The 21,092-nt window shown below is 41.9% G+C and overlaps 1 protein-coding gene across 5 annotated transcripts in view; it reads right to left on the bottom strand.

Annotated features, from left to right (window-relative positions):
- AIG1 (androgen induced 1) overlaps nt 1-21,092 on the bottom strand; it is a 236,382-nt gene that overhangs the window by 149,517 nt on the left and 65,773 nt on the right. The gene's annotated exons all lie outside the window — the stretch shown is intronic.

The following is a 21,092-nucleotide window of genomic DNA, read 5'->3' on the forward strand; positions in this document are numbered from 1 at the left end:
CCAATTGGCAATTTGATTGTTCCTAAAACTCCTCATGTGCTTTCCTGCCTTAGAACCACAGCAGTTTCCACTCTATGCCAGGAATGTCCTTCCCTCATTTTCATGTGGCTGGATCCTCTGTTCCTTCAGGTCTACTTCAGACAGCATGGAAGCCTCACCACTGTTCTATTATTTTCTATCAGAAACCCTGATAGAAAATAGGCCTTTTGTTGTTGTTCAATTGTTCACTGTCTGGCTCTTTTATGAGAAAGTGAAGTCTCAGGAAGTAGGGACTTCTCTGTCTTGTTTACTGCTGTTTCCCCACTAACTGGCATATAACACGTTTATGGTAAAAATTTGCTGAATAAATGAATAAAGGTGCATTGCTGTTCCTTGTATGTGTCAGACCCCACATCTCCCAGAGAAGCAAGTACCTTTTTACTTCTTCAATTTTCTTCCCATTGATCTAAGATTTCTCTTTTATGTTATCCACAGTTTTTGTCCTTCTGTCTGTGAGGAGATAAGCCTTTCTTTCCAAGATTTTCCTTTTAGCTCATCCCTTCTCAGATCTTTTATCCGTTAGCTTTTCTTTTACCTGTTTAAGTCTTCTATCATCTTAACATAATCCTTCCCTGAATTTCTAGATCAAGATGGAAGACTAAAGGCTCTCTTTCTTGAAATCAACCAAGAATAAGGGGAATAAGAAAGAGAAAGAAACCAGTGGAAGCAAGGAACATCCCTAATCCAATAATCACTCTTCTCAACTGACTGCCAAGTGTTAAGGAAATTGAACACGGCCAGGGGGAGACTCTGATGTAAGAAACAAGATCTGAGGGCTCTCTGGTCTAGTGAGCAGAACAGAGAGATCGCTACAGGTGACACACTGTAAGGGACACTCTGTGACCCTTTCTGGGAACCAGAGCTCTGAGATGTATGGGAGCCCTGGGGAAACGTTCAGGGGTCAGAGGTGACGATGTTCAATGTGGCAGTGGGCAAGCATGGCATCTCTGCAAGAAGCAGGATGTGGGCATGTGAGGTAAACAAGACAGGATCCGTGGTAACCAGCCCGAATGGACCGTTCCTGCTCACCTGATGAAGACCAAGGTTTCTGTCACCATACGACAGGGCTGTGATCAATATAAGTCAAAGAGAGAGAAATGAGTCAGACCCAGAAAGAAACCATTCTCCAGGGGAGGGCGGTGGTGGGAAACAGACAGAAATTCAAGCTGCCCTCATCCAGTTCCTTAGCCTGTCTCTAGTTCTAGCCTTTCACAAATAGCTGGCTCAGAAAGAACAAACCAATTTAAGGATGAGTAATCATTAAAAAAGAAATAGCGGGCTTCCCTGGTGGCGCAGTGGTTGAGAGTCCGCCTGCCGATGCAGGGGACACGGGTTCGTGCCCCGATCCCGGAAGATCCCACATGCCGCGGAGCGGCTGGGCCCGCGAGCCATGGCCGCGGAGCCTGTGTGTCCGGAGCCTGTGCTCCGCAACGGGAGAGGCCACAGCAGTGAGAGGCCCGCGTACAGCAAAAAAAAAAAAAAAATAAAATAAAATAAAATAAAAAATAAAAAAGAAATAGCATGGAATGCATTCATTACATCACCGCAAAAAAAGAGATACCACAAAAAAGAGAGCGAGATAAAGCTGAATATGACCAAAAGGGCGGGGGGTAACTGAACAATACAAAACAGAAAATGTGTTAATTAACTTATGATCAAATAATTCTCCATTAAAGAAAAGCAGTCAGAGATGAAAAATTGAGACCTAAAGAAGAGAAGCTAGAGCGAGAGAAGGGGATAAAAGTGAATGGGTAGAATTTTGACAAGAAATAAAGTATAAAAAATAAAACCACATAAAACTGAAAGTCGCATTATAAGCAGTAAAAGGAAAAAGTGCCTTTGGTATAGACGGGGGTTTGGGTCTCCACGGTCCTGTGGACTAGGGACACTGAGAAACCTTCCTGCTGTGAAACACTAGGTGCTAAATAAATTACGACAAATATGCTTTCAAATTATTGCTGAGCGAACAAGAAAGGAAGGGAAATCACTAGGAACCAAAAGACCCATACAGACAAAAACGAACAAGGAAAAAAACCAGAACAGTAGCAAACACAGAAACTGGGACTGCCCTGGAGGCAAATGCTAACACCAGAATCTGAGTGTTCTGTGAACTGTGGCCACTGAGATGGATGACAATGGCCTTGGGCCCATGCAAATCTATGGACTGGGTCCTGAACCTGAGGGGCCTGGCCCACCTTCAAAGAAAGGGTAGGCTAGAGAAAGCACCCTTCATCTGGTTAAATCAATTGCTTTCTATTCCTAACTGCTAAGATTGTTTCAATCAAAAAGGTTTCATTTCATTGAATTTTGTTCTGCACTGAGATCATCCTTTTTCCTCCTTCATCTTTGTATTCACGAAAGCTATGTGTGGTAATTAAGCAAGTTTTGCAAAGTAAGAAAATAAATTTTATACTTATATCAATTAACTGCAGTGGATATTGTAGTACTTATCCCAGACTCCCTCTTCAGGGTCCATGCATCCATCCTGCAGATGTTGGGGATATCAGTTGCTGGCCAATGTCAGCTCCATCTCTCATTAGAATTGCCCGCAGCTGCAAGGAACTGCTTTGTTCAAGGCCATGTCCCTACTCCAGGGACAGTCTAAATCCAATGACTTATGGATGCAAGGATGCAAAGACCCAACCCCTTTGCCTCAATTTAAGGCAACTCTGAAGGGTCATCCCTGCTCTAAGAGCTCCCAGGATGCCTGTTACAACTGCAGTGTGGGTCATCTTCTCCCTCTACCCAATGCTGTATTCCTCACTTCCTAAAAGGTATATCTCCCAAGAGCCCCCTCCTGCACGCACTCTCCATCTCAGAGCTGTTCACAGGGACCCCAATCCAAGACCATGCCATTCATGTAAAAGTGTAAATATGAAAACATTTGTTGTAAATCAATCACCGTAAAGAATTGTACAAAAATTAGTTGCAATCTCACTCTGCAGTAGTGAGTCATTGCCAAGGACAGATATATCCTTCAAGATATTTTTCCACACATGTAAAATGCATTCCATACAGTATTTTACAAAATTAGGTCACACTATACCTAGTCTTCTGCAATTTTTTAATTTAAAAATATTTTTTAAAGATACCCCATTTTTTTAGGGCTTCCCTGGTGGTGCAGTGGTTGAGAATCTGCCTGCCGATGCAGGGGACACGGGTTCGTGCCCCAGTCTGGGAAGATCCCACATGCCACAGAGCGGCTGGGCCCGTGAGCCATGTATACTGGGCCTGCGCGTCCGGAGCCTGTGCTCCGCAATGGGAGAGGCCACAACAGTGAGAGGTCCGTGTACCGCAAAAAAAAAAAAACAAAAACAAAGATACCTCATTTTTCTGAAGCACTTCATAGTACCCCACTGTATGTTATACACCATCATTTACTTAAGCAGTCACTAATGGATACGTGCGTTCGTTCCAATTATTACAATTTCCAATAACGTTGAAATGGACATGTTATGTTAATGGTTTTTGCACCTATATGAGAACCTCAGGGGAATAAATGACTAGACGTGAAGCTCTTGGATCCAAGGTCACCACTGCCTGTCGAGTTGACTTTCGCAAAGGCTCCTCTGTCATTCCCAGTGCCAGCTGCCTTTACCCCAGCTGCAGGCCACCATGTCCCTGTCCCTGTCCTGGACTATTGTGGTCACCTCTTGTCTAGACCCACTGGCTTCAGTGTCCTCTTAACTCTATTTCTACTTTATCTTGGCCTCAGAGTTATAAAATGTTTGTTATAAAAACATTTAAGAACTTCCCAGTTTAAAGCTTCCAATGGCTCGCCCTTGCTTGCAGAATAAAATCCAAACTCCCTTTGTGATATGGCCCCAAATTCTCTTTGCAGTCCCTTGCCAGCTCCTTTCAGGAACCCAATCACCACACTATGTGTCATTTTCCAAACTCACCTCACACCTCCAAGTACCCATTCCTTTGTGCTTTTTATAACCATAGCTTAAAACTCATTTCAATTATTTTTCAAACTCCAAGCTCAATCAGTGTTACTCTCATTGTGCAGTTGTTTCCTGCCCTCCCCCACCCCAGTCTCTTATCCAGAGTAATTATTTCCTTCCCTGACGCACCCCAGGTTTCTGCTTGTGACAGCAGCCCATTTAGCTGCGACCCTTACAAGCCTTTTAACCTGTCGGTCCCTCTAAGATGCTGGAGGGCTCCTTCCTCCCCAAGTCCCCCTCATGTGCTGCTCCCTTTGCCTGGAATGCCTTCTACTAGCCCTCCTTGCTCATCCTTGCCATATTGATGGTTCAGAAAAGGCATAACCTCCAAGAAGCCTCCCCTGAGTTGCCCCAGACTCGGGCCCCCTTTCCCTGCATGTGTTCTCAAAGCATATTATGCTTTTCCTGTCTAACACTGAGTATAATTAGGATTAGATAATTTTTGGTGTAATTAATAGTTTCTCTTTCCGGTGGAATGGAAGCTCCATGAAGGCAAGGATCAGACTATTCCCTCTCTGTTGTATCATCACACCTCTCTTGGTGCTTTATAATTTTCTTAACTCTTCATTTTGAAATAATCTAAGACTTACAAGAAGTTGAAAAATAATACAGAGAGTTCCTGTGTACCCTTCACCCCGCCCTCCCCAATGATAACATCTCACATAACTGGCACTGGTTTAATACTATTAACTAAACTACAGATCTTCTTCCAGTTTTTACATGCATTCTTTTTTAGAGGGTGTTATTGTACTATAAAAATTGACCATGTGTATACGTTTATGTAACCGCTGCCACAATCAGTATTCAGAAGAGCCCCATCCCCATAAAGACACTCGCTAATGTTACTCCTTTAGAATCACACCCTCCCCCCAGTGTTAACCCCTGGCAATCAAGGGTCTGCTCTCCATCCCTACATTTTGTCATTTCTAGAATATTATATGAATGTAATCTTTCCTAGTACTTTATGAAGGATGGTTTACATCTATTTAGTTTCAACTATATAGGGGCCAGAGGCTTCACGAGTAAGATTTTATTTAAGAATCACAACTACCTTGAGATGGCTACTATTATTTCTCTACTTTTATAGATGAAGAAACTTAGCTTTAGAAAATTTAACTTTCCCAGAGTCAAAAAGTTAATAAGCTGGCCAGAATGCGAGGCCAGACAGTGGGAACCCAGAGCCATTGCTATGAACCTCCTTAAACACTTTTTGCACATAGTTCATACTTTTGAAGGAATTATAATTCAATGAATGAATAATTAAGTGCTATAAAGGAAAAACTCAGGTTTTTCCTTCCTGAGTAGGAGAAAAACCCAGTTCTCCCCTACTATGTCTTTCTTTCCTGTGTGTCTCTTTACCTTCACCAAGAACACTCCACTTTTGACACGTCAGGTCACCAGCTGCGTGGAGGCTATTTCCCCCCCCCGCCCCAACCAATTCTCTGACACCAGCTGGGTGTCCTACAGTTTAACTCAATTCAGATACTACTGCCCAGAGATAGCAGCAGATCCCACAGGTTATGGGCTCAGTCCCGTGAGCCTGGCCCCCTCCACCTTTCAAAGGCCAGCCACAAGCCTGGGTTGTCACCTGTGCTTCTGGCTTGACTGGCTGTAGATCGAGGGTCCAACAATCCCCATCTTGGGTTCGATTAACCTGCTAGAGTGGCTCACACAACTCAGGGAAACACTTACATTTACTGCTTTACTATAAAGGATATGATAAAGGATAAATATAAACGTCCAGATGGAAGAGATGTGTAGGGCAGGTATGTGGGAAGTGGTGTGGAGCTTCAGAGCCCTGTCTGGGTTCACCACTCTCCCTCCACATCTTCCCAGAAGCCTCCGACCGCCATATTATTGGCAGTTTTGGAAGCTTCATCATGTACATGTAATTGATCATTTACTCCATTTTCAGCCCTTCTCCCTGCTCAAGAGAACAGAGGGTGGGACTGAAAATTCCAAGTTTCTATCATGCCTTGGTCTTTCTGGTGACCAGCTCCTATCTAGGAGCACACCCAGAGTCACCTCCTTAGAACAAAAGACATTCCTGGTGCTCTTTTGACTTAGGAATTTACAAAGGTTTCAGGAGTCCTGTGTCAGTTACGGGGTCAACGACTAAATACTAGAACAAGAGATGCTAGGAGTGTTCTTATCACTTAGGAAACTACAGGTCTTTTAGGAGCTCTGTGCCAGGAACTGTGGGCAGAGACCCATATATATATTTCTATTATCTCACAAATGCCAAAGACTATTTCATTTCTCAGTTCTCTAGAAAGGCCTGCATAGAGCAGGAACTCAATGAATGTTTGGTGAGTAAATACTTTTGATTATTCATTCTAGAAAAAGGAAAAGGAAAATGGTCAGAGATGGAGAAAAATCACCAAAAAGCATGGATTTAACATGACATACATGTAAAACCACAGGACAGTAGCATGAAACATAGAACAAGGCAGAAGCATCATTCTTGCCTTCATTAGTAAAAAGTGTATTCATAGAATTTCAAGCACCTCAACAAGGATGATTTGACCAGGTACATCTTCCCTCTGGCAAATTCACAACCACAGGATAGAGAAGCAGTACTGATTTAGAATATTTGCTGGTCCTAACTGATACTAGGGGCTTGTCTTGCACCGTGGAGCCATGCTCCCTTCCTTATTCAAAGTTTAGTTAACAGGCTCCTCTCTTATTTTCATGTCATCTTTGAGATGCAAGCCTTTCCCCACAATACCAGCTTGTGGGGCTGGGGCCCTATGACCTAGAGTCTCCAGACTATTTGTCCAGGGTCATGCCCTGGGTCATCCCTGTGCCTACAGTCTGAAACCGCACCAATCACGTGGTTCCCCTGATTCTGGCTCTTTCCAGCGTTTCATGGCATCTCCGCCTGGCCTGTTTCACCACTGACTGAAACATGAAACTAATGGCCTTTATTAAAGATTGCTTTTCTTTCCCACCAACGGAACCCAAATTGCCTGGGGTTGGCCTCTAATGGTGGCAGTCTTTTTTTGTGAAGAGTGATGTTTGAAGGCTTATTACACTGTGCTGAGAGCATCCCAGAGGCGGTGGACCTGATTAGTAAGGTGGTGTGCATTGTGAGAGGGTAGGGCATGGAAAAGAGGGGGCCCTGAGGGAGGAAACTCTGTTTATTCCGCTTTTTGGTCCTCCGCCAAACTACAGAAACAGGGACAAAACACAAATGGCCTTATAATTGTGAAACCAAATCAGAAGTTAAAAATCTTCCCATAAAGAGTGTGAGACACAGATTGATCACTAATGGTCTGTCTCCAGACTCATGCTCTTTTGACAATATCTGGTTACCTTACGCCTCACACAGGTGAGATGACTCCATAAGGTGTGTCATTTTAGCATTCTAATAACTGACTCTCCTTTATGGGTTCAAAGTTTTAAATTGACCCATTCAATTTATTTATTTATTTTATTGGGGTATAGTTGTTTTACAACGTTGTGTTAGTTTCTACTGTACAGTGAAGTGAATCAGCCATATGTATACATATATCCCCTCTTTTTTGGATTTCCTTCCCATTTAGGTCACCACAGAGCATTGAGTAGAGTTCCCTGAACTATACAGTAGGTTCTCCTTAGTTATTTATTATATACATATTAGTGTATAAATTGATCCATTTTAAACTGAATTCCACACCCAAATAAACTGATCAAGGCTTCTCTCACTCTCTGTCAAGTGACATAAATAGAATAATTAAACACATCCAGAAACCTCACACAAGACTATCTTATTATGTTAGAAAACCACTGCCAGTCAATTAGCATTGATAGAAGTTTCTTTTTTGAAAAATAATTTGGATCTTTTGTCATCATAAAATCACTGAATAATCCAACTCCTGCGGTCTCTTTCTCTTTTTAATAAAAGGGGACTATAGTTATTTAATATGATTACATTAAAATGAATATTCACAGGGTAGCTCTAAGTACATAAGAGAGACATCCAGCTAACCACAACTTGAATTTAAAGTTCCACCAGAGAATAAAGAAAAATCTAATGTAATCTAATCTAATAAAAGTTAATTAAGTAAGTAATTAGAGCATCCTTTTGTAGAAGCATCCTATGTTAGGTGGCTATGTGTCAATGATTGCCTATATTCAGTGCCTTGGGTGTAGTATCAGAATGGCTTGACAGGAATACTACTGTAACAGTGGAAGACGAAGTCTGAACAAATGGATTAGAGCCACCCAAGGAGGATATGTTAACAGGAGAAAACTGGTCATCACAGTGGTTAGGCTTATTGGTATTAAAGAACACGAACGTGTCTCCAGTTTTGTATAGAGCAGGGGGTCCCCTGGCCACCCAAGGTAGCATTATAATCTACCTAGCAAGTCAATCCTTGGGATGCAAAAGAATGGATCAGACCACAGTAATCTGACTAGCCGCCACTATTGTCATCCAATTACCACCTCCCAACCCTGTGCCTTGCTTTTGAGTTCCCCCAGGATTTTTCTGGCTATCCTTTACCTTCTTCAAAGTTGTTCTGCCTCTAGGAAGAGCTTACAGAGACTCCAGTTGGCCTGACCATTTTTTTGTAATTATAAATTAATTACCTTTCTGAGCTATACTTCAGTCTATAATCACTTAGCATGAGTTCATTTACTGAGAGAAGAGTTCCTGTAAAAAAGACTCACAAAACTGAGTGTGTGGGTCTTTGGTCCCAGGCTTTAATGGCATTTGAGTACTGTCCCAGCTGGGACACCCACAAATGGCCACCTCACTGCCTTTGAATTGCTATGGAGATAAGAGAGGAAGGAGGCTAAGGTTTTCTGTGTTTTGTTAATTTTTAGATTATACGCATAAACAAACTAGGAAAACGTGTAGCCAGTTCTAGCCATAGTTTGCAATGGGAAAAGACCTTTTGGAGAGGTTGGTGTGTTTGTTTTTTAGTATCATATCAACAACATTGATATGAGTGTTCCTTCTTTTTCCCTCTATGAACAATTTACCCTTTAAATTTAGACCATCTCTAAATAAGACATTTGCAAATGAGAACACATGTTCGGTTTTCCTATTACAAAAGTAACAAGCGCTTATTGTAGAAACTTGTGTGGATTTTTGTTTTTGCCTTTATATCATTCTATGATGATTTATGCTGTATAAATAAAGTGGAAGGAGTCAAAAAGCAAATCGTCATCTTTGGAACCAAAATGGCTCAAAGAGGCATGCATGCAGCCTGAGCGTCAGCAATCCGTCTGCCCGACAGCACTTCAGGAGTTCTTTCCTTGGCATTTGGTCCACCTGAAATCTCTGTCATCTGTTTAGGCCCCCTCTTGAACTGCTGACCAATTATGGATTTTTTTTGGGTGGTTCAAGAACCCTTATCGTCAATTAAGAGCCAGGAGGTTACGCTAAACTAATTACTTTGAGGATCAGCATCTCAGGAAGGTGCCAAGATTGGGAAGAAACATCTGTTTTTAAGCTGTGCTAACATAGCAAGGAGACCCAAAGAAAATCTACTTTGTACGGATGATCCCCACCACCCCCAGAGCTTGCTTTCTTTCTCCTCCCTTACTCCACTTTTCCTTGAGACTCTTCAAGCACAGAGCAACAAATATTTCTGACTGGGTCCAATACGACAGGTATTACCCTCTAGATAGGACTGAGCAAAGCAAGAAGCGGCTCTGATGGCCAGCATGGCAGCAGCTTCCCCTCCTCGGTGCCCCAGTCCTCTTGTTGGCATCACAGTCTGTAGGCATGAGTGAGCTTCCTGTTGCCTACTGCTTCTTGTTTTTATAAGATCCCCTAATAGAGTGAGTGAAACCGTGTGAGAGCATTTAACATAGTACCTGGTGTATAGCATTCAACTAATGTTAAATGAATTTGCCAGAAGGTCTATCGAAGGTTTCTCCCCATTTTCCTGGCTTGCCTCATTTTTCAAGATAAAGTACATAAGAAAGTTCCTCTGTGTATCCCGCAGTGTAATATAGAAGACACATCAAATAGGCAAGATTATTTACAGGCGGCATTTGCTGAATGATGCTGAGGCCCAGGAGGATGGGCCATTTGATTAACTGATGTACCTCAGACCACCTCAAATCCTTGTTGAAAATAGGAGCGGGGGGGATAAATTAAAAGAAAAGCAAATTTGACAGAAAACTCTCTCTTGATAAAGCAGAACAAAATGGCTCTTAAGAATTCTTTGTAAGGTATTTCACTGGGTAGGCACAGTTGATTTGTTAGGATACCCATGCAGAATGTACTGGATCATCTCTTGCCAAAAATATTCTTTTGCAACTGTGTAGCTCTGAACTCTGCCTTCTTAGAAACCCAGAGATGATTTACAGATGATACTAGATACATTTAGTCTCCATTTTTTAAAAACGTAGCTAATTCTACTGATAATACCTTATTTTCACATATTAAAAACCAGTACATTGGGTAAAATCCATGGTGGCTTAAATCTGTATCCAATTGTTGAAACAAGAAGACAAGGCAGGAAGATGTTCTCTCCTTGCCAAAATTCGTACTTTGTAAACTGGCCTGTAAAACTGTATGAAACCACTGGCTCTATGGTGCCAATGAAATAATATATCACAGAGCAACAATAATAAGCACAAATGAACAGGCTTTGGCTAAACAGCCTCAAGGAAAAAGATAAACAGTGACTTCTGAGCCAGATTCTGCATAACCCCCTTTCTCATTTTTGATGCATTGTCTTAAATGAGAAATTGTGGTCAGCTCGGAGTTCACGTACATAGCTGAAAGTGTCTATCCGCTGAATGATGAAAAGCAAAGCTGGGTTTGGTTTGTCAAAAAGTTTAGAGTACTTGCAAAGAGCAAGCACTCTATCATCAGAATGATTGGGTTCAAGTCCAGGTCGCACCATTTCCTAGCCGTGGACCTCAGGCAAGGGACCTGTAAAATGGGAACCCTGTCTGCCTAGCAGTACAACAGAAGCATCTTCTGTGAAGTGGGAATGATGGACATTCCTACCTTTGGGGGCTCTGAGGATTAAATAAACAGAGTACAGCCCTTAGTGTGGTGGCTGACCCCCAGCAGCATGTAGTAGGAGCGAGCTCTCATTCATAGACTTTTCAGGCTCTTGAGTTGCTGGTGGGTTTTGCCACTATGGGAAGGGAGACGGCAGGAAGTTTCAGAAGGTGTAAATGGAACTGCTCTTCCCCAGGCTGGAAACAAAAAGAAAGGTGACAGCAAATGCCTCTGCGTATGTAGTATCTTCTTTAGGACTCGAAAGTAATTTGGGAGGGAAGGGGGTACAGGTAGAATTTCTGAAGAGTCAGACAATAATGTTACCATATTAGTGAATGTGGGGGCTGTTTTCCTTTGTTGACTCCGCTAATTTTTTTTTTGTTTTTTTTTTTGCGGTACATGGGCCTCTCACTGCTGTGGCCTCTCCTGTTGCGGAGCACAGGCTCCGGACGCGCAGGCTCAGAGGCCATGGCTCACGGGCCCAGCCGCTCCGCGGCATGTGGGATCTTCTCGGACTGGGGCATGAACCCGTGTCCCCTGCATCGGCAGGCGTACTCTCAACCACTGTGCCACCAGGGAAGCCCGCCTCTGCTAATTTTGACAGCAAGCCCCTGGGCTCCTATGTATTATTTTCTAGGCATGGGAGCGTTGAGGCTCTTTCTGTTTTGTTATTTGTGTTGGTATGAAGGCAGCCATTCTAATTTTGCAGTTGACTGTTAAGGCAAAGAAAGGGGAGGGGCTCTCCTTAGGATTAAGCGGGGTGAGGTGATAAAAATGGGCAGAGAAAACTCCTCTCCGTTCATGCCTTCCAACCCTGGCACACCACTAATTCATGCTTAGGAGTCTTTCCTACTTCACATCCCTCCCCAGTTTCCCCTTGGTGAATAACGAACAAAGTGGTAGGGAACTCAGAGAAGCATAAAAGCAGATCGGGACGGAAGGGCTCCTCTGGTTCCCTCGGAGACACAGCTCCCTTCATTTCCCTTATGTTGCACCAGACTTTGGCCACCACTGCCCAAACTGCTGGTATATGTTTGTTCCCTTGTGTAAATGAAGCACAGACCTAACCTACAGGATAAAGGGACATTCTGAAGAGGGAAACTTCTTGGAAAAGTTTCTTCACAGGCACTTAGGAGACAGTGGGCAGGGCAACAGGGCCACCTGTGAACTGTGGCTACACACGTTCTCTCCCCGCACCATCTCTCATCTTCCCGCCTTCCTGCCTGTGTCTCTGGGAAAACGTCTCCCAAAGCCAGAATCATGCCTCAACTTCTGTTCCTAGGAGAGTTACAAAAAGGCATGATGAATGAAAATCCTATCCAGGACTGGCTCTTTGTAGTAAAATAAGCAAATCATGAGCATGGTAATTGTGCAACAAAAAGTTAATACATTCTGTGTAGGTGGAAATTCCACTAGCTCCTTCCTTGGGGGAAAATATTCCTTTTGATATCGGCTGCTTTAACACAGCACATTTTGATCCAGCTAAAACAGGTAAGAGTTACCTCAAAACGCCCACAGGGACTGTAGTAATTTCAGGAACACCCATACAGCAAATTGTTTATTTTTCTGTGAAGAAGGAGAAGCTTGTGGTAGAAGGATGGGGTGGGGCAAAGGTAAGAGAGAAAGAGAGACAGAAACACAAGTAGAGAGATAGGGCGGGAAGAAAACATGCAGAGGAGGAAGACGAAAAATGAAAGTGTTCTTTTTTTCTTTTCTTTCCTTTTCTTTCTTTCTTTTTTTTAAAATCAACAACTAATACTGCATCTTGTTCTTGGTCCCCCAAACAAGGGCGTACAAAAGGTCCTGGTTTTGGGGGGGGTCATTTAAAAAAAATTAATTAATTAATTAATTAATTGCTGTGTTGGGTCTTCCTTGCTGCGCGCGGGCTTTCTCTAGTGGCGAGCGGGGGCTACTCTTTGTTGCAGTGCGCGAGCTTCTCATTTTGGTGGCTTCTCTTGCTGCGGAGCACGGGCTCTAGGCATGCGGGCTTCAGTAGTTGTGGCTAACGGGCTTAGTTCTCTGTGGCATGTGGGATCTTCCTGGACCAGGGCTCGTACCCACGTCCCCTGCATTGGCAGGTGGATTCTGAACTACTGCGCCATCAGAGAAGTCTCGGGGGGGGTCATATTTTTGAGAACAAGAATCATATACATTATTAATGTTATTGAATTAACATTATTTATGTTAATTGTTAATAGTAGAATTAATTAACAAGTCTACTTTTTTCTCCATTACATATTTCAAATACATATCTTACTTATGTATATAAATATGGGAAGAAGATATCTTCATTTTCTGAGATATATTTGTGGCCTTTTTGCCTAGAGAGTGGGAACTCTGTGAGATAGTATACAGAACACGATAATTCTCTACGATTTCTAGGCGACTATTATTAAAGGCAGATTTTTACTCACTGAATCCGGTTGCTGGACTAAAGCAGGGCTACCTCTGACAAATTTCATATGGAGTTTCAGAAAATGAACATAAGCCATTTAGTCAGTTGTGTAACATATGTGATTTTCTTTGAGAAGAACTTCTTCAAATGTCAGATTTAGACAGTTGTTCATGATAATACTGCTGAGAATGCACCAAAAAAATGGTATTGGCAGAGAATGAATGGAAAAAATCTGCCTTTCTTGGCTAAGATAGAAAATGTCTATGATTAGTTTCATCAGTTTTACAATATCTATTTTTATACCAACATAAACAATAAATAACCTAAAAATTTTTTAGTTTTTATTTACTTTACATTTAATTATTATTCTCAAAATTTGTTACTTATAATATGTCTTGAAACTAGTGATTTTGTTTGGGCAGCAGTGTGCCTAACTCATGAGGATAAATCATAATTAATTTAAGTCCTCATGGTGACCTCATTCCCTTCGTCTCCTACTTGCCTTCCCAGCATTCCATGCAGCCAGTTCTAGCCATGTGACAGTCAAATGAGATGCATGGGGAAATTGGCCGATGGAGCTTCTGGGAAAGGTTCATTGGTACGATGAAGAGACAAACCCTTAGGGAGAGCTCCCTTAAGAGTGTCTTCCTCTCCATGCCTTGAACATGGGTGCAAAGTGTATGATGTTTGGTGGTTTATCAACCCTTTTGAGATTGTAGGTAGCATGTTCAAAGACAAAAAGCCAAGACTCTGGAGACAGAAAAGTGGAAAACAGAAAATGCATAAGCCTCAAATGACAAAACTGAGCAATACAGCCTGGAAACTACCTGCTTATAGGCTTCTTGTTTTATGAAACATTAAATATCTTTATTGCTTAAGCCACGGTTGGTTGGATATTCACTCAAAAAATACTGAATTATTTACACGTTGCTTCTGATGCTTGGGTTAGAGCAGTAAATTAGACACACAATCTCCCTAACCTCATAGGGCAGGTGTCAAGTCAGAGAAGACATACAGTAGAAATAAAAGAATAAACATATAAGGTGCCAGGTAGCAGTAACAATGAAGGAGAATATAAAGTAAGTTAAGGGCATATGGAATGATGGAGGGAGGCTGATTTATAAAGATTATTCATGGAAGATTTTCTGAGGTGGAATAATTTGAGTAGAGACTTGAATGAAGTGAAAGAGTGAGCCAGGTGAATATCTGGGGGTGTTCTGTTACTTGCAGCTGAGAGTATCACTAACTTACACATCCAATAAGTTTTTTAGTTATTCTTCAAAACAGAGCTCCGATATCATCATTTCTGGGAAGGCTTCCAGGACCTCCCACTCAGTAAAACCAATCCTTTCCTCTTATGGGCTACTTCTGTACCTGCATGTGTTGTTATACTCATCATGTTACCTTTTAATTTACTTGTTGATATGGCTTATAAAGTCACCTTCTCTAAACTGTGAGACCCTGAAGGGCAAGATCAGCTCTTAGTCTCCACTATAGGGCTCCTAACACTCAGTACCTGCTATACCTAGTAAGCTCCATGTACCTGAAAATAACTACTGACTTGACTAGAACTTCTGTCCTTTGAATGTTCTGGATATAAATGTGTGGTTTTCATTGTAGAGTGATTAAAAGTAGGCACCTACAGTAAAATTTTTGTCCAAGTGTGGTTATTTTTTGTGTTGAAGATATCTGTCTTGCAAGCTGACTACTCTGAGCGAGTTAGCGTGAATGTGTACAAACTAAATAGTTCACCAAGGCAGAAAATCTTTGGTTTTCATTTAGGAGAGAAGAATATATAAGATGGTCAAGAAGCAACCTGGTTCTCTATCGGGTACATCTGTCTAGTCATATTATGCCCTTGGTCTTTTGAAAAGGCGTTCAAAAAGGTGAGTTTAAGCCAACTCACCCAGGTTAGGTTATGACAGTCTTCTGAACATTTTTCAGAAGACTCAAAAATGGTATGAGGGGTAAAAGATCCTTTTGCTAACTGATCTTGAATGAATCCTCATCTCCGAACCTCCCCTTAGGCAACTCAACTCACACTCATTTCAGCGCAGGGCGAAAGCCTATGACTGACTCAACCCCAAATGAACTGGGTTTAACCATAAAATATGACCTAGCCGATATTATATTTTTAACTTCAAAGGTGAAGAGAAAGAAAAAGGGCATTTGAAGAAACTTATAACATCAGTGAAGGCTTAAAGAAAATAGAAAAGAGTTTGATTTTAGATACCTGTGTGAAAATTTAATAAAGAGAGGATCAGGAGATATTAAGTGTATTAAATCCCAAGTTTCCCCTTAATATCAAAACAGAAAGAAAAGCATTTGCTTTTATTTACAATCTCAAATAGAATCAAATTCCCTTCCTTTGTGTGTTACATTAACAGACATTAATATTAGTAACTAATATTCATTACTAAGTTTGCTTTCCATTTAAGCCAATCTCTTACCTCTAAAAATCGGAAATGAAAATAATGTTTTTTTAAATCGTAGAGGTATGACAATCTAAATTTATATGCATCACAAAATTTTTCTGAAGGATGGCTTAGAGTTAGCTAGTATATCAATAAATGAAGACTTTGAGGAATCTCCTTCTGAAAATAATTGCTAGATACTTTTTCTTTGAGTGTGCATTTGAAATTTCAAACTGCATTTTTCATGTTTCCTAAGGCAGCAGGTACCATACAGTTCCCACCACAAGCAAAAATGAGTTTTAAAGGGTTCTAGACTAGGTTGTTACATGTAAAATCTTCACAAAGTCTTTACCAGAACATGATTATAACACCAGAAAGAGTTAACAAATAGCTTTGAGGCTAAACTCAAATGAAAAGCTCAAATTCCAGAAAAGTTCATCGCGGCACATGCTAGTTTGCTCAGGATACCCTGGATCCCATCCTAGGTTAGAACAGATCCAAATTTCCAGGACCTTCTCAGACCCCCTGCTTCTTTACTGAGACAGGTACATCCTCATCTTCACCCATCCATCAAGGTTAGCGAAGCAGCAACCCAGCATCTGGTCTAGAGTAACCCAAGTCAGCCCAGGGACAAAGGTGTACTGGAGAGGTGGTGAGATCTGATTATGTGCATCACGCAAGCTGAGCAACTGTGGAGGAACAGGATGCACAGACTCGAATTAATGGAAAATCTATAATTGTTCTTCATCGTTAAATGGGCTGCTTGGGATAGCAGTTGGAGACACATTTAGGATTTTTGAAAGAGGCAATTTCATTCTCATCACACTCATTGTTTGCTACTCTTTCTCTTTTTTTCTTTTTGGTTGAAAGCCTTAGCTTTATTCTCCTAACTAGAAGAGTATCTGCCAGCACAAAAGTCAATGAACTCACAGGAGACAAAAGACATTCTTGGTTTGATTGCTCCTAATAAACTTCAGTGCTTCCAGACCACATAATGTCATAGAATTATTTGTAATGCTTCTTTAAAGGGGGGACAGCATTCAGAAATGAACTGCACATGGTAAGAAGAGCCTCCCAGGGGTTATCCCTGCAAAAATGAGCTGCAAGTCTTTGGGAGTGGTGGTGGTTTCCGGCCATTAGCGTTACTAATCAAGGCCAGCTTTGCATTTATGGGAATCTACACAAATCAGGATGATACATGCTATGTTCACTCAAGCAACCCTGCCTGATTTCTTCAAGGTTACGTTGAAACAAAGCCTTACCCCAATTATCTTGGATTGGAATGCTTCATTATTTTTATATATCCTTGAGAGAGAGAGAGAGAGTACATGAAGTAGACACACATCAGGTCCATGGGTCACAAAATCATATTTAGTGCTTCATGCCCACATAAAGCAATTACTGTCAGCTCGTTACTGGAGGAAGCATTAGTGGAGAAAATACAAATCCTAGATAACCTACCAGGTCTTTCTTGCTGCCATAGTTACAGCTGAGGTGAGAGAGAGAGAGACAATGGGAGTGCCAGAAAAGCTCAGGCTAAGAGGTCTCTTTGGGAAACTTTGAGCAGAGGTGATACGTTCAGCTGCCATTCTGCCCTCTTTTTATGCCCATTGCCTTTTTGCCCTGTACTAGGAAGCAAAAATACCATTGCTTTCCCCCCGCAAACTTGTGGTTGACAAACAGAAGGCGTGGAGCTGAGGAAGCCAGAAGATAGCAGAGGAAGTCCTCTGTGAGGCTGGCAGTCACCAGGCAGTCAGAGCCTGGAGGTCTCTGGGGACCGACCACAGGCTTCTAAGTGGAGCCTCTGTACCTTCCTCCTTAGGAGGCTTGAGCCACGCCCCAGGCTCTCTGGGCATAGTTTGCCCTTTACGATCTTGACTGTGTCAACCAACATGGTACAAGCTGTTTAATTACAAATGTTATAACCAATCGTTTGCACACATAGGCATTCTTACACTACAGATCCTACAGGTCCTGGGCATGACTGCTATTCCTGCCCTTCTGGTATAATGAACTCTTTGGGCCAGGCACCTCCCTCCCAGGCCAGGAGCCACAGGAAGAGTAAAGACGACACCACTTCAGGTGATTCCTAATGGCATTGCTTCAGGAAGGGTACATATGTTAACAAGGAAGAAAATCTTAAGCGGTAAAACTACCATGGAATTCCAGACCCTACTGAGCAGCTGGGGGGAGATGGAGGAGTTACAGAAGTCATAGCAAAGATTAGGGCTCGGGCTTCCCTGGTGGTGCGGTGGTTGAGAGTCCGCCTGCCGATGCAGGGGACACGGGTTCATGCCCCGGTCCGGGAAGATCCCACATGCCACGGAGCGGCTGGGCCCGTGAGCCATGGCCGCTGAGCCTGCGCGTCTGGAGCCTGTGCTCCACAACGGGAGAGGCCACAACAGTGAGAGGCCCGCGTACCGCAAAAAAAAAACAAAAAACAAGATTAGGGCTCATTGGAAAGGAAAGCTGGTAAATAACCATGGGGAAAGATAGGCAAAAATCATTAAATTATATGTTTTAATGAAAAAAATATTTTGGATACAAATGATTATAAAGAACCAAATTCATATCCTCTGTAAATATGACTTCACAATAAAATTAATGGGGTCTAGGAAGAAGGCATTAACAGCTTTTTGCCTCAGAATGAATTTCTGTGCATTAGAGTGAGAAATCAGGTAAACAGATACAAAAAATCAAATGACAGAGTAAGGAACAATGGAAAATGTAAGGAAATTATGGGCCAGGATTCTTCCTAATATTAAAGAGAGAGACAGAAAGAGAAAAAGAGAGGAAAGAGTGGGGAGGAGGCTCCAAAAAGGTCAGGAAAAATAAAAGGCCAGTGACTGTAAAAGGGAAAATGACTCATAATAACAGGGAAATTTATGAAAAACATAAATATTGACTATAAAATACCAGTGGGCAAGAAAAAAATAAGAGTTAAAGAAATCATTGAAACTGCACATCTCTGATTCATTATTTGTTCTTTAAATTCTTCTGTGAAGCTCATCAGCTAGGAAAGGTACATTATGTAATGAAAATATAATATTATGATTTCTGGCTTAAAAAGGGGGGTGAAATTAAAGGCATTATGACTTCTCTTCCCTCTTCTAAAACACATAGAAAACAACAAAAATTGTGAAGCACAAAGGAAAATATCAGATGTAATCAAACAAACAAGCAAACAAAAAAGGCTCCCATTCTTTTACAAACCATGAAGCATACATACACGGGCTAAATTCAGGAAGGATACTGAAAGCTGACAAGAATCTCAAGTCTCAAGCAGGAGCAAAAAGTTTTTGGCTAAAGTAATGTTATAAATGTCTAAAGGGCATATGCAATGAGCCTTTGGTGAGAGTGGCAAGACATACAACTTAAGCTCACAGAGACACAGTTTGACACCACATAACAGAAGCGGAGGCAGAGCTGAGAGAAATGGTTAATATTGTATTCCTATTTACCTTTGTATTGTGTTATTATTATATTCCATCTAGCCAAGGAAGACTTCCAGAGTCAGTGACATGCCTATGGAAATTCCAAGGGAGTAAGGGGACTTCGCTGGCGGTCCAGTGGCTATGACTCCACGCTCCCAATGCAGGGGGCCCAGGTTCAATCCCTGGTCAGGGAACTAGATCCCACAGGCTGCAACTAAGAGTTTGCATGCCACAACTAAAAGACCCTGCATGCTGCAACTAAAAAAAAAAAAAAAAAAAAAAAGAAGAAGAAGAAAAAAATTCCAAGGGAGTAAGCCAGTAAAAAGTAACAGAAAATATACAGGCTTGGATTTTCTAGATAATTCTTTCATGCAGAAAGTTTAGTCTTTACAGTTTATACCAATGGAAATTTCCTCTCAGATGAGTATTCTGATAGAAGGTGTTTGCATTTTATAAGGCAAGTCCAGAGAAGGAAATATCAAATATATTATGTGAAGCATTTAACTCTGTTATGTTAAGCAACAGAGTTTGAGAGATTTGGTAGATGGCTTCAATCTGAGCATCTATCTAGGTTTTCAGAGGGTAAGGATGAGAAATGAACAGAGAAGTGTGATCAGATTATACTACTCTCCTTGTGTTGTTGTCAAGAGCTGAGGGTTACTTCATCCAGGAAAACACAACTCAGTACATAGAAAAAGCAATTCAGTGATAGTCTGGGTGTCCACTGACTGGTCTTAGAACAAGCACGTAGAGGTTTCTGCCAGGTATAAATAAGAGTCATTGGAAGGATTTTTTTTTGGGCTGAGTTGGGTATTTGTTGTTGTGTGCGGGCTTTCTCTAGTTGCAGTGCACGGGCTTCTCATTTTGGTGGCTTCTCTTGTAGAGCATGGGCTCTAGGCACATGGGCTTCAGTAGTTGCAGCATGTGGGCTCAGTAGTTGCAGCACATGGGCCCTAGAGTGCATGGGCTTCAGTAGTTGTGGCACATGGGCTCGGCAGTTGTGGCTCTCAGGATCCACAGTGCAGGCTCAGTAGTTGTGGTGCATGGGCTTAGTTGCTCTGCGGCATGTGGGATCTTACCGGACCAGGGATCAAACCCGTGTCCCCTGCACTGACAGGCAGATTCTTAAATCACTGAGCTACCAGGGAAGTCCTGGAAGGATTTAAAAAACAACTTTCTGACTCCGCCTACAGAGGCCCTTGGACTTGGTACATGGGTTTCTATTTTTCCCAGAAATCAGGTGGCCAATGAAAGTTCTGAATTTGAATTAGATAACACACTCTTAATTGTTCTCACAATTTACAAGCATTCTCTCATTCTTCTCCTGGCTATACACAGGTTAAAATCTATAGAATCTCATGGGGTCCCAGCCCTTTAAAGAAACTTGGTTTATGTACAGACAATGGATGATTAACAGATCTGTAAAGGAAGTTAAGCTAAGGAGGGAATCTAACTGAAAACAATGACAATCAACGAAGCCAGAGCAGACCCAAACATTAAGCAGCATTTACTTAAGTGATATTAGCTAATGGCACCGTTGGGTAAGTGAAGAAGTATGAGCTAATACTGACTTCCTCTCCCAAGTTCAAAAATACCAGAATGGTCACAGACCCACGGAACATACATTTCAAGTTTGGGCTGCTTAAGAAACGGTTATGGGTTGAACTGTGTCCCCCTAAAATTCACACATTGAAGTCCTAACTCCTAGTGTCTCGGAATGTGACCGCATTTGGAGGCAGGGTCTTTAATGAGGCAATTGAGATTGAATGAGTTCGTTGAGGGGCTCTGGTCAGTATAACTCGTGTCCTTTTAAGAAGGGGAGATTGGGAGAGGGATACACACAGAGGGAAAAGCATGTGAAGACACAAGGAGAAGGAGGCCCTTTACAAGCCAAGGAGAGAGGCCTCAGAA

The sequence above is a fragment of the Mesoplodon mirus genome (assembly GCF_964341445.2).
Source record: "Mesoplodon mirus genome assembly, chromosome: 10".
NCBI classification, from domain to species: Eukaryota; Metazoa; Chordata; class Mammalia; order Artiodactyla; family Ziphiidae; genus Mesoplodon; species Mesoplodon mirus.